The sequence below is a fragment of the Lithobates pipiens genome, unplaced genomic scaffold (genome assembly GCF_037356315.1).
Source record: "Lithobates pipiens isolate NorthernLeopardFrog02 unplaced genomic scaffold, aLitPip1_a1.2 Scaffold_18, whole genome shotgun sequence".
In the NCBI taxonomy this organism is placed as follows: Eukaryota; Metazoa; Chordata; class Amphibia; order Anura; family Ranidae; genus Lithobates; species Lithobates pipiens.
In genome coordinates this window covers 321,745,287-321,760,301 of record NW_027507758.1, presented here as the reverse complement: position 1 = coordinate 321,760,301, position 15,015 = coordinate 321,745,287, and the positions used below count along the sequence as shown (strand labels likewise).

The 15,015-nt window shown below is 36.5% G+C and overlaps 1 protein-coding gene across 1 annotated transcript in view; it reads right to left on the bottom strand.

Annotated features, from left to right (window-relative positions):
• CNR1 (cannabinoid receptor 1) overlaps positions 1-15,015 on the bottom strand; it is a 131,109-nt gene that overhangs the window by 114,378 nt on the left and 1,716 nt on the right. The window lies entirely within an intron of this gene.

Genomic DNA, 15,015 nt, shown 5'->3' with positions numbered 1-15,015 from the left:
TTTAAGGCACGTTATACAGTATAGTGCTTTTGCCATTCTTATTTATCCCTTTCCTTGTAGTATAATACCTGGTCAATCCTGCCAGTTCCTATGTTCCTGTGAGTAAACTGACCATGTTAATCATGGATGCCGATCCATGACAGTGTGGTCAGTTTCCATCTTTCCATCATGATGCTCTATCTGCACCATCTCTGTATCTCCCCCTCTCCCCCACCTTATTGGTCTATGTGACGTCAATTACCTCCCCACCCCTCCCCTCCTGATTTGAATACCTTAGTACAGTATTCCCCTGCAGTTGCTCTTCCCCTCATCTTTGTTAAGGATGCAGAAGAGAAGAAACTGAAGCTAAAACTAAAACAGCAGAGAAATATGAGCCCCTCCCACTGGATTTTCTCTGCTCAGGAGTAAAAACCATGTGATTGCACAGAAGCACTGCTGTGAAAAATCATCTAGAGATTATATTGCCCCAAAAAAACCCACTGCCATCACTATTGCCCCAAAACAAAACGTATCATGGGAGTTTATTGTGGAGACTTTACAACCACTTTAATTGTCAGGAACTATGGCACAAATTGTTACTCAACCTACAGCTGAAATTGTTAAATAATCCCCTTCCTGTCCCCAGCCCCCCTGCTGAATGGATGGAACCTAGGGAATTTTTTTTTAAATTGCTGGAGGCCATGAGATAACTCCATCTGTACCCAGAAGTAATTAAACAGCTCCTCTCTACCTCTGGGCCTCCTGTTGAACTGATGGGGCCTGGGCTCAATAATGATGGACTAGCTCTACTCCCGATAATAATGGCCCTGTCCACTAAAGTAAAATTAGAGTGGGTTGTTAGAGAACCCATATAGGGATCTCTACCCAGTATCACATTATGATTTTGTTCACAGGCCCTTTGGCCTTAGGCCAAGCAGCAGCATTGCTCAGCCAGTTGATTCTCCATATTTATTTTGATTCTTATTTTCCAATCCATACCCATAGCAGTCATTTATTATACTAATTTGTGCTGAGTACTAGTACTTTGGATGAAGCTGAGTGAGATATGTCAAAGCTTCCATAGGAAATAGGAAGATCTCAACAGGTCTGCTTACTCCTGAGTGACACCCACACATCATCTGGTAGGAAATTGAGCTCTGCTGCAGTATCTTTCAACTAAATAAACCAATTTTCATTGAGTTCTGTTTCAATGTAGTGCTTTAAAAGCATTACAAACAATGACATTTTGTATGGCATAGAATAACTGTAAGATTTCTAAATTCCTGCTACCCGCCATTATATCTAATATACTTTGTATTAGTTTTTGACTGTAGTTATAAAAGAACATTTGCTGCCTGCACATTCGCTGGATTGAGTCCCATACTTAACAAATCTGAATACTTCCCTCTTCTGTGAGAAACTGGGATCCTAAAAATACAGTGAATGTTTTAGTCCCTGGGCCAAAGTTGCCCTTTGACATTTTTTAGAGGGTAAATCATACATTTACCAATGATTCACCACCTGTTTCTCATGGAGAATGTGCCAATCTCACTCACCCTCACATATATTCATCACGGATCTGATATCCTGCAAAAGAAGGTTTTAAAGTGTAAGTTCACCTTTACCAAAAAGCACACTAAGCTGTCCCATATGGACATAGCAGCATGGTGTGCTAAAGCTCCCTGCTAGCCAAGGCTCCCTTTCAATTCAAAAAATGTGTGCCCAAACGTCATTAAAATCATTACTTAAACCTTCTACAGCTTGAGATGGCTCCATTCTGAATTTTTGTAGAAACGGAGCAGCTGTTAGGACCAGCATCCCTGGAGTTTTACAGGAAGGAATACATCTCTCCTGTTGCAGACACAGAGATCATTATAGCCACCAGGCGAGAGTACACACTGTGCATGTGCAGCACAAAGGAACAGGATGGCTCCCCCTCCCGTAGCACAAGTGGCCACTGGTTCCAACGGCTGACTCATCCCTACAACAACTCACAGATGGCACAATCACAGGCTGTAAAATATTTTAAGAAGGCTTGGGACTTTTTTGAAAGTTTAATTTATGATAAAGGTGAGCTTAAACTTTAAGCCCTAATTTATATTCAGTTTTGTCACCTGAGACGTTTGTAAGTTCCTCATATGTGAATCTATTCAGATGATTATGCCTGGATGTACCTACTCTTTATAAAAATTGGTAATTTGGTTGGCATATGATATTTGTGGCAAATAAGTTTGATTGCTGCAGTGTTCATAGTAATAATGGACACAATGGACATAATAATGTCCATGTTTCAAACAAATCTCTTCATGTAATGCAACATCCCGTTTGAGTAATTTTGATCATTTACATAATTTTTACTTTGGCTTAAGAAGCCAGTCCAAAGATCACTGAAGCTTTGAAGTAAATGTATACTCAGTACATGCATTTGTATAGAAAAATTCCTATAGATGGGACTTCCCCTAATACCCTAATGCAATGCCTGAAATCCTAAGGATATTCGAAACTGACCCCAAATGCAAAAAACAATCACTTAGTCAAAAAAGAGACAGTGCAACAACACATAAAATGCATACTTACTGGGGCCAGTCTGGTGTCTCTTGTGACAAAAAATATTATCCCAAGCATGTCCAAGGCAAAGACAAATTTTACTTTATAGCCTATTTTATTAATTTATTTTCATCATTACATAATACTGTTAAAATTGGAAATACATTGGGCATTAAATGTGTTAGATATAAAAAAAAATGCTAGTTCATATTTAGTTGAATTAATACTAGGCATCTAAGAAATCTGTGAATGTCAAGATGAAAGCTATAGCGGTATTTACCTGGTAACAAATATATGTGCTTAAACAGGTACTGTATATATGATGCTTTGCTGCCACTGAAAAACAGCATATTACCATGTTTTGCAAGTAAGCTGATGCAGTGTGAAAGAATATTGTAAAATATTCACACTTTAATTGCATTAAATTTAATGTCGACTGTTACTCCACTCCAACAGATGAGCTCTGTTTTCAGCTGGATTAAGCAATGAGAGTACCACTGTACTGTTGATCACTAGCCTTGCTAACAAGATGTGTGATGTACAACAATATATTGTTCACAATCATGTCATAACTATATCACAGCAAACCATACTGTACGTCCCACAAATGATCACTTGGTATTGGGAGGACTCTAAGCGGTTAATATAATCTACAATTCATCATAATTCCTAGCTATGGAGATTCTACTACTTTATCCAAGCACTCAACCTTGCAGGCTTGTTTCCATACACATATTCTGGCTGTTAAAATTGTCTGGCCACCAACTGAATTCTCCATAGAAATAAATGCAGAATTCCATAATGAAGTTCACTACTTTGCCATGCCTAAAGCTGGGATGTAAATAATGAAAAACAAGGCAAGTTGTAAATAGTTGAGCTCCAATACTATAGACAATGACAGAACTCAGGAAATGGTTTAACTCTATCACATGCATGCACAACTGAGATCAGTTTCATTTGGAATGTGATCCTTGTTGAAGTGCAACTAGAGGGAAAACATTTTTTTTCATTTAGAAAGAGTAACGGAGGTTTATAACCCTTGTCAAGTTTTCTGTGTTTTTTGCCATCTGTGTCCAATTGTAGAGATTTTCCTAATCTTCCTGTCCTATAAGCAAGACAGGAAGTGATAGGAAATCTCTTCAATGTAAGGGAATCCCTGGTTGACAGAAGTCTCCAGAACTAGTGTCCTCTTTGGAAGATTTCCCTTCTATTGCTGTTCTGAAGACAATGCAAAATTTGGAATTTTTGTTTATTTTTACTTTTAAATATATTGGCAAACAGGACAAATACAGACAGTGAGTCTACTCATATACAGGTACATCTCAAAAAATAGAATATAATCAAAAACTTTAATTGTTTCAGTAATTCAATTCAAAAAGTGTAATTCATAAATTATATAGATTCATTACCTACAGAGTGATATATTTAAAACATTTCTTTCTTTTAATTTTGATGAGTATGGCTTACAGATAGTGAAAACTCAAAACTCAGTATCTTAGAAAATTATAATATTACATAAGACCAATAAAAAAAGTATTTTTAATACAGAAATGTTGGCTTACTGAAAAGTATGACCATGTACAGTATAGTATGCACTCAATGCTTGGTCAGGCCTCCTTTTGCATGAATTACTGCATCAATTGGTCATGGTATCCTGTGGCACTGCTGAGGTATTATGGAAGTCCAGGTTGCTTTGACAGCGGCCTTCCGCTCGTCTGCATTGTTGGGTCTGATGTCTCTCATCTTCCTCTTGACAATAACCCACAGATTCTCCGTGGGGTTTAGGTCAGATGAGTTTTCTGGTCAATCAAGCACAGTGACACCATACTCGCTAAACCAGGTATTGGTTCTTTTGGCAGCGCGGGCAGGTGCCAAGTCCTGCTGGAAAATTAAATCAGCATCTCGATAAATCTGTTCAACAGACGGAAGCATGACTTTGGACTTGATAAAACACAGTGAACCAACACCAGCAGATGACATGGATCCCCAAATCATCACTGACTGTGGAAAATTCACACTGGACCTCATTCAACTTGGATTATGTGCCTCCCCACTCTTCCTACAGACTCTGGGACCTTGATTCCAAAGGAAATGCAAGGATTATGTTCATCCAAGAAGAGAACTTTGGACCACTGAACAATAGTCCAGTCTTTTCTCTCCTTAGCCCAGGTAAGACACTTCTGACCTGTTTCTGGTTCAGGGGTGGCTTGAACATGGAATGCGACAGTTGCAGTCCATGTCCTGGATATGTTTTCATGTAGTTGCTCTTGAAGCACTGACACTAGCCGTAGTCCACTCCTTGTGAATCTCCCCAAAAAACTTGAATGGCCTTTGCTTTACAATCCTCTCAAGGCTTATCCCTGTTGCTTGTGCACCTTTTTCTATCACAGTTTTTCCTTTCACTCAACTTTCCATTAAAATGCTTGGATACAGCACTCTGTGAACAGCCAGCTTCTTTAGCAATGACCTTGTGTGACTTTTGAGTCAATGACTGTCTTCTGGACAACTGTCAAGTCAGCAGTCTTCCTCAAGATTGTGTAACCTACTGAACTAGACTGAGAGACCATTTAAAGGCTCAGGAAACCTTCACAGATATGGAGAGAGAGAAAGAGGGGTAGGTGGGATTATTGCGGTGCTCATAAAGATAAGAAAGAAGTATAGTATAAAAGTAAAAAATAATTTTATTAAATATAATAAAAACAGCAACAGTAGTAAGGTAAATTCAAAATTTTGAAGCTACAAACATTAATATCCATACAGACAATAATAACAGTCCGGCAGTTAGTTTAGATGAAGGGGTTCTTGGCTATTTTGATGGAATCCTGACATGTTTCGCCTACAGAGGCTTCTTCAGGGGAGCCAATAATTGACGGATGGTAATTTTAAAAGAGAAAAAAAGAAGATTCACTGTAAACAAAATACAACAGGGTTAGTGGATCCGGTCATAATAGAGAAAACAGCCCAGACTTTGGATGCACCCACTAATTTCAAAGAGTTACTAGGCTAACGAAGCCAAAAATATATGTCAATGTAATAGTAAATAATTGGTTATACCTACCAATCTTAAAGTGCGGGCCCTGCCTGCATATTAGAGTGAGGACGCCTTTGATAGATCATCTTATGGACCCGCTCACCTTCAGCCATTAGCTCCCCTTTTGAGACATACTTTACACCAATTTACTCAGGTAGGTTCTCCTCATTATTTAACTATATAATACACTGAAATAAATTTTTCTTTCTTTTTTCAATCAAACCGCCCACGGGAGCCTCCCCTGGCCCCATAACTTCTAATCAAAGTGGACTTTTTGTCTGTTCCATTTGTCTCCTGCAGTCACCTTTCTGGGGGTTTCAGGGACTGGTGTGCTCCCTACGTTTCAAAGGCGTCCTCACTCTAATATGCAGGCAGGGCCCGCACTTTAAGATTGGTAGGTATAACCAATTATTTACTATTACATTGACATATATTTTTGGCTTTGTTAGCCTAGTAACTCTTTGAAATTAGTGGGCGCATCCAAAGTCTGGGCTGTTTTCTCTATTATGACCGGATCCACTAACCCTGTTGTATTTTGTTTACAGTGAATCTTCTTTTTTTCTCTTTTAAAATTACCATCCGTCAATTATTGGCTCCCCTGAAGAAGCCTCTGTAGGCGAAACATGTCGGGATTCCATCAAAATAGCAAAGAACCCCTTCATCTAAACTAACTGACGGACTGTGATTATTGTCTGTATGGATATTAATGTTTGTAGCTTCAAAATTTTGAATTTACCTTACTACTGTTGCTGTTTTTATTATATTTAATACAATTCTTTTATACTATACTTCTTTCTTATCTTTATGAGCACCGCAATAATCCCACCTACCCCTCTTTCTCTCTCTCCATATTTGACACATTTGGGATGAGGTGCGCTATTAAATCTTTGCCCGACCTGGTTCTCTTTACCCTTCCAAAAAAACCTTCACAGATGTTTTGAGTTAATTAGTTGATTAGAGTGTGACACCATGAGTCTATAATATTGAATTTTTTCACAATATTTGGGATTTTCAAAAGCTGTAAGCCATAATCATCAAAGGTAAAAGAAAGAAATGCTTGAAATATATCACTCTGTGTGTAATGAATCTATATACCCTATTTTTTGGACTATAAGACACACTTTTTCCCCCCAGAAATATGGGGGAAAATCTGCCTGCGTCTTATGGTGCGAATATATGATATGCACCGCCCCCGCCGCTGGCACCGCCCCGCCCTCCGCGGCCTTGGCCTTAGGAAAGCCCGCGGCTTCAATCTAGCTCCGGAGCGGCGGCCATCTTGGTGCACCCATCGGCCATTTACAATGTGATCGCTCCATCAAATGACGGAGTGATCACTTGTAAACAAACCGGCATCATGATGACGCAGGTTTCTCTCTCCCCTCTGTGTACAGATCGGTACAGTGGAGGGGAGAGATCGGATGGCAGCAGCGCTGTGGGCTGCATCTGTAGTGCCCACAGCACTGCTCTGTGACAAGTGCAGTCACAGCCATCCCTCCATACCCTGCCAATACTCTGTAATACTCTGCCATACCCTGCCAATACTTTGCAATACTCTGCCATACCCTGCCAATACTCTGCAATACTCTGCCATACCCTGCCAATACTCTGAAATACCCTGCCAATACTCTACCATACCCTGCCAATACTCTGCCATACCCTGCCAATACTCTGCCATACCCTGCCAATACACTGCAATACTCTGCCATACCCTGCCAATACTCTGTCATACCCTGCCAATACTCTGAAATACCCTGCCAATACTCTGCCAATACCCTGCCAATACTCTGCCCTACCCTGCCAATACTCTGCAATACTCTGCCATACCCTGCCAATACTCTGCCATACCCTGCCAATACTCTGCAATACTCTGCCATACCCTGCCAATACTCTGCCATACCTTGCAAATACTCTGCCATACCCTGACAATACTCTGCCATACCCTGCCATAACTCTGCAATACTCTGCCATACCGTGCCAATACTCTGCAATACCCTGCCAATACTTTGCCATACCCTGCCAATACTCTGACAATACTCTGCAATACCCTGCCAAATCTCTGCCATACCCTGTCAATACTCTGCCATACTCAGCCAATACTCTGCCATACCCAGCCAATACTCTGCAATACCCAGTAATACCCAGCCATACTCCGTGGTACCCAGCCGTACCCAACCATCTAGTGCATAGTGGCCTGATGGAGGAGGGAGAAGTGCCAGGGAAACGCAGGGCTGGTGAATCTGACAGGAGTGGCCGGAGAAGGAAGCGAAGGCAGCAGTCAGCTCTCAGGAACAATGGCCGGGGGGGAGGAGGAGGACAGACCGAGGAAAGGAGGAATAGGCAGGCTGCTGGGATAAAATCAGGTAAGGCAATGGTAACTCTGCATTTCTATGGTAATGGTCACTCTGCATTTCATGGGCACTGGAAAATATTTTAGTACACCATTTGGTTCAGAATATTTTTTTTTCTTGTTTTCAACCTCTAAAACCTAGGTGCGTCGTATGGTCAGGGGCGTCTTATGGAGTGAAAAATACAGTAATATGCATTTCACTTCACTTTTTGAATTGAATTACTGAAATGTATAAACTGATGATATTCAAATTTTTGGAGATGCACCTGTATGAAAAATTAACAGGTGTTCTAATCCCTCTATACTGTATCCAAAACTAAAAAAAAGTTTTGCCTTTAGTTATACTTTAAACATCCCCAGGAGCAACTTCGCATGGTGATCTACCCTAAGTATAAAGTTGCTATCAACATTTTTTTATAAAAGCACTTCCATTTTTCTGCCAGTATACAATATGACTCCACATTAGTATGCAGACCCCGAGCCACCAGATGAAAACCACCGTTTAGGCTGAGTTCACACTACTGCATGGAGTGTCTCACAGCAGGGGTCCGGTGTGTCCCTGTTTACCGTTTCAGGTCCGATTTTGGTCTGAATTTTTGGCTGAATTCAGATCTGAAAGGGACCAGAAGACGCTCAGGACTCCTGTGCAATTCGCTACGCAGCCATCCCGGAGCAGAGTGAACCGGTTGAGAGCCGGTCACAGTCTCCTGACATGAAATTGAATGCAAGGAAACCTGCATCCAATTCGCAATAGTGTGAAACCCGCCTTAAAATACATATATACATTCATAAACTGAACTAGCCATTCTTATTGAATTCACCTTCCAATGTGTTTTAGGTTAACTGACTCAAATGAGATTTGTACTTTGTATGATTGATAAGTAACCTTTAGTCTTTATTCTCATCCTCTCTATGGAATATGGGAGGGAGGAACCTTTTTCCCCTGCTGCCCCAGCAGTATACCTGTATAGCATTCTACATAAATCAATCACACATAATAAAATTATTGTCATTTAATAGTTGACCCCATAGGAGATTGTGGAAGTTGGCAATCATCATAAAATGGAAAAAGGTAAAATGCAACTTTGGAGATAAGCTTTAATGTGGTAAGGACTACTGTGATGGATTATAATGTACTATGCTAATGGGAATATTAAATGGCTGATTTGTATGTGAAATAGCATTTAACAGAACACGTGGCACTTATGAAACAATAGATCCGTAGACAATGTGTCCCCTATAAATCACTAATGTTATTAGCGTGCTTCCTGAAAGCTGGGCATCAGTATGTCATATTCAAACCACATTACTTTTCATTGCAATTGCTTGCATTCCTTGCTCAAAATAAAACCTTACTTTGTATTAAGCAGTTTAAATACATTATTGCAAAAATAGACACGAATACAATATATATATATATATATATATATATATATATATATATATATATATATATATATATATATATATATATATAGATAAATATATATATATATATATATATATATATATATATATATATATATAGATATATAGCTATCTATAGCTATATATATATATATATATATATATATATATATATAGATATCTATCTATCTATATATAGCTACAGATAGCTCTATATCTGTATCTCTCTCTCTCTCTCTCTCTCTCTCTCTCTCTATATATATATATATATATATATATATAGAGAGAGAGAGAGAGAGAGAGAGATACAGATATAGAGCTATCTGTAGCTATATATATATATATATATATATATATATATATATATTATATACCATTATCTGCATCGCTTATCATTAAATATTATGTGATCAGAGAATGTATCCTTGTTATATTACCAAAATACAGAAAGCCCTTTGCTCCAGGGCATAAGAACTTTACAATCCCAGTGCAACTTGCACAGATACATAGAAAACACCTAATACTGGCTCCCTTAGGGTAAAGCACTACAATTATTAAATGGCCAGATAATCCTTTGTTTCCAGGGTGTGCTCTGGGTGCTAGCATTGCCATGACTACAAGCACCTAACAATGGTTTAGCTATGATATACATACACCAATTCAAATAAACATACAACATGAATAGGGAAAGTAAAACAATACTGATTATTTAAATATACACACAACTTTTTTCTTTGAAAGCTGATTCTGATGAATGCGTGTTTTATTAATCCTATTTTAACTTTCATATGATTATTCAGTTAAAGTCCTTGTTGTGATTTGAAAGTCCAAAACACTTTTAAAAGCCAAGAATGTTGACACAAATCCAGAGATCCTCACATCTCACTCACAAAGACTTGGATATGACTGGCCAGCACAAGTTCATCTGAATTCATGGTGAATTAAAAATTGATGTCATTCTCAATTTTCCATTCTTCTTAATAGCAACAGTAATAGCTCACACCCACTATGCGTATTTTTCAGACTTCCCGTAGGCATTGTTATGGCACAATCCACAGAGACTGCATTACAGGTTTTTACTCTGACACTTTCAAAACAGTAATCAAGATTACAGTGGCCAAATAGCAATTTCTAAAACAAATATTACCAGCGTGTTTGTGATATCCAGTCTTATTTAAATCTACATACTTTAAGGTAATTTAAGTTTTAAAGGTGAATGTATTAGGGATAAACATGTCATCACACAAGGCAATATACAGAGAGATAGAAGAAGTATGTATGTATATGTATGTATGAAGAAGTATGTATATGTGTACATGTATGAGGTGTTTGGCAAATTAAAAAGTACTTTTGTAGGATTTACAAGTAGTATAGTAAAAGTACTATAGTTCACCCTGTAGCATGTTATAAAACATTTAACCGCTGTTGTGATATGGCTGAACCAGAGTGACTCCATCTTTATAAGTTCATATAAGATTAACTTGGGTTAGATTACAAAACTTAAGATTTCATACAACATGACCATTGGGTGTATAGGGGAATTTGTTTCTATTTTGAATTACATTTTTTTGTTGCATTGTTTGCTTGGTCCTTTTCGATGGTCTTTACAAACAAGTTGATTCCAAATAATTTAGTAATTCAAAGAAGTAAGGATGCCCTTTGTGGATACTCTAGAGATATAACTATAATAGGGACAACCAATATAGCATGGATTTCTATCCCCATATTCATATGAATAAGATGTGATTAAAAACTTTTAGCTATCTGATACAAAGAAATTGGTGAGTAGTTATTCCAACGAATGGTAATGCGTTCAGTAAATAGGCACCTTCCATTAGTCTGATGAATATTGAATCATGGAAGCCAGTGTGAAATCTACAATATTTAAGTGATCTTCGTCAATACTAAAGTAATGCAAGTCTGTTACCATACTCTGCAAACTTGAGCACCTTTAGATATGATGGAATAGACTGTGAAGAATTTGTTTTGTTATGTTTTGAAACATCCATGGTCCTTATGATCAATATTAAGCCAATCATAAAACTCCCTGAGCAGCTACTGTGAATTTAAAGGCCATATAATAGTCATATTTTTTGACTATGGTAATTCTGAAGGGTTAGAATTCATGCTAAGAGCAATTGTGAAAAACAAATTCCTTATCACTAAGACAGTGAATCCCAACACTACGAGAAGTAGGGTTTTACTCCTTATTTTGTCTGCATTACTTTAATAAAATGCAACTCTGTTGGCCATCTGCAATGATTTCATAACCTTATGACCTCTCACCGCATACATATTAATTTTTATGTAAAAAAAAAATATATATGTACACACACACATATATATATATATATATATATATATATATATATATATATATATATATATATATATATATATATATATATATATATATATATATATATATAAAATATGCCTGTGAAATCTATGAAATACGCAAATACGCATCTTCAAATTGTGGCACATGGACTATGTATATATTCACCATTATCATAAAATGCTATATTTTCTAATTTAAGATTTTTCAGATTAACTCAGGATTACAAGATATAGGTTCATAAGTTACCAGAAGATGTGATAGCAGAAGGATGGGGGTGGGTACCATCTCTATAACATAACAGTTTTCAGAGTATTAATGTTGTTATTACATCTGGTTGATACTGCTCTGCTAAGACAAATACTGTAAACTGGCAGAAGCAAAGATTGTCTAGAAAATCAATAAAATATATTACTATGCACTGCAAATGTCCTGTAAGATCCAGTGAAAACATACACTTTTAAGTCATTCATTTTACAGTATATCCCCTCAGTGAAGCACATGTTTTGCCCTGCTAACAAATACCAGGATGTCTTGAACCAGTTGCAAGGCTCTATGTACAAAGCACATTTAGCATACATTATTATGCTAAAATTAATTAGCACTCTGTAAAGTTTACTAATGAGCAGTATGTAGGCAATAGGCTGTTTAGAAAATTGTTGTAGAAAAAAGGAGAATGCACATATGCACCAATTCCTATAAAAGAGAGGTAATGCTTACATATTAACCCATAGCCAGTTATGTTTAACTTATCCATCATTTTTACAATGAAGACCACTACTGCTGTCAAGATAACAAGGAAAAAGCAAAGGTGTTAGGTGCATGCTGCAGAAGTCCAAATAAAGCAACTGAAACAAATGTCATCACATATGCAAAACATGCCATAATTTAATTCAAAGATTTAATGATTTAACACACAGTGGTTTAGGATTTGCATATAGATGTGAGAGTTTTTTTTTAATTCATAGCCAAGTGCCAAACTATGTATTATATATTGTTTTAAGCTCACTTTATATCTCTTGACAGCCGTTCTATCCTTTAGCATTAATTGACATTTTGTTTCATTATAAGCATCACAATTGTTAAAAAAGCAACATTCTTATGGAGATTGAGAATTTTTTGCAATGGCAAATGCAAAAGAGCTATGCAGGTCATGCGTTTTGGTACTAACCTTGAGAATACCCAGTAGAAAACCTTTTGTTAACTTAGCACACTCCTAACCTAATGTTAGCAGTGTATCTGTTATGAAGTCTGAGCTTACAACATATTGGGCTTGACCTCATTAGATAGGTTTTCTGTTGTGTTAATGGCTGCCTACAGCTCCTCATAGCTTCTAACAAAAGGTTCACAGTTTTTAGTACAGCAAAAACAAATCTATTAAATAGCATCAAATATATAATAGCTCTTTATTTTGAGAAAGCCAGATTGCATAACCATAATACGTCATACTAAAAATATTCCTTTTTGATCATTTTCTTTATTCTAATGGTTTTTACATACTTGTCTCTCACACTTGTGATCCCTTTGTTTATGTCTAAAAGTTGTATTCCATATAGCTTTTAGGAGAGCACATATAATGAGCTTCCAAGACTTGACAGTAAGGGGACAGCCTCATTTCTGAAACCTCTCATTCAACAGTTATCAACAGATACCCAACCCAGATATTTCATCTAAACCTCCAGTTTTCCAATTTGGCACAAAAACACACACACCAAACTCATGTGAATGTGTGATGTCACTATCTTGGTTGTTCCTTACATCCCTATGAGTGAAATAGAAAAATATTAAAAAAATATTGTCATTTAAACATAGATACAGTGCGACTCTGATGATAATTTCAATAAACAGCTATTAACTTGTGATCACTATCATCATAATACCTTTCATAGATAACATAAGGACATGACAAAATATAAGTTGAATGAGTACTACCCTTAAGTTACAGATTACGATAGTGGGATTAGATTTGGCTTGGGTGGTAATTTTCGAAAAAAAAATAAAAATACTACTTTCATGTTAGAGGCCATATTAGAGTTATATTTAATAGGGATTCGATTTTAAATTGGGCAGTAAAGAAAAAAAATGAATAAACACTACCCTTATTTTGCAAGTGATATTGGCATATTTTTTAATTGGGATTAGATTTGGCTTGGAGAGTACTTTATGAAAAAAATACTACCCTTATGTTACAGGTCTTTAGTTGGTAGAAGCCCACAGAGGGGAAAAGAGATGGGGGAAGATGGGACTTTGTGATACCAGCACCATATACAAAAGCATACAATATTCATATTCCTTCATATTGTATGCTTTTGTATATGGTGCTGGTATCGTAAAGTGCTGACTTCCCCCTTCCCTTTTTACCCTATGTGGGCTTCTATTTATTATCATACGGACTGATACCAATCTACATTGGGGTATAGGTACATACTAGTCTAATACATATTTACTGGAATTATAAATGGCTTGGGTAGTAATCTATTAAAAATAAAATGACTTACTAATACCCCTATGCTACAGGTTAATTTAAAATCATATTTAATTGGCGTTAAATATGGCTTTGATAGTCATTTATTTAAAAAACTACCCTTATGTTACAGGTCACATTAAAGTCATATTTAACAGGGATTCAATATGGTTCATCTAGACTCATATTTAATTGGGATCATTTATGGCTTGGGTAGTAACTTATTTAGAAAAAAATATTAATACTGCTTCTATGTTACAGCTCAGGTTAGAGTCCTATTTAATTGGGATTAGGTATGGCTTGAGTAGTAAAGTTTTTAAAATAATGACAATACTATCACTATGTTACAGGTTGAGCTAAAATCATATTTATTTGGAGTTAGATATGTCTTTGACAGTAATTTATTTAAAAAAAAAAAAAAAAAAAAAAAAAAAAGAAGGAATTGATACTACCCTTATGTTACAGGTCACATTAAAATCATATTTAATAGGGATTAGATATGGCTAAGCTAGTCATTTTATTAAACAAATGAATGAATGATGCCTCTATGTTATAGGTCAAATTCAAGTCCTATTGAATTGGCATTAGATATGGCTTGAGTAGTAAAGTTTTTAAAACATGACTTAATATTACCCCTATGTCACAGGTCAGTTAAAAGCATGTATATGTGGGGTTAGATAATAGATATGTCTTTGATAGTAATCTATAAAAAACATTAAAAAAAGGAATTAATACTACTCTTATGTTACAGATCACATTCAATTCATATTTAATAGAGATAAGATATGGTTAAGTTAGTCATTTATTAACAAAAATGAATTAATACTGCCTCTATGTTACAGGTCAAGTCAGAATCCTATTTAATTGGGATTAGATATCGCTTGAGTAGTAAAGTTAAAAAA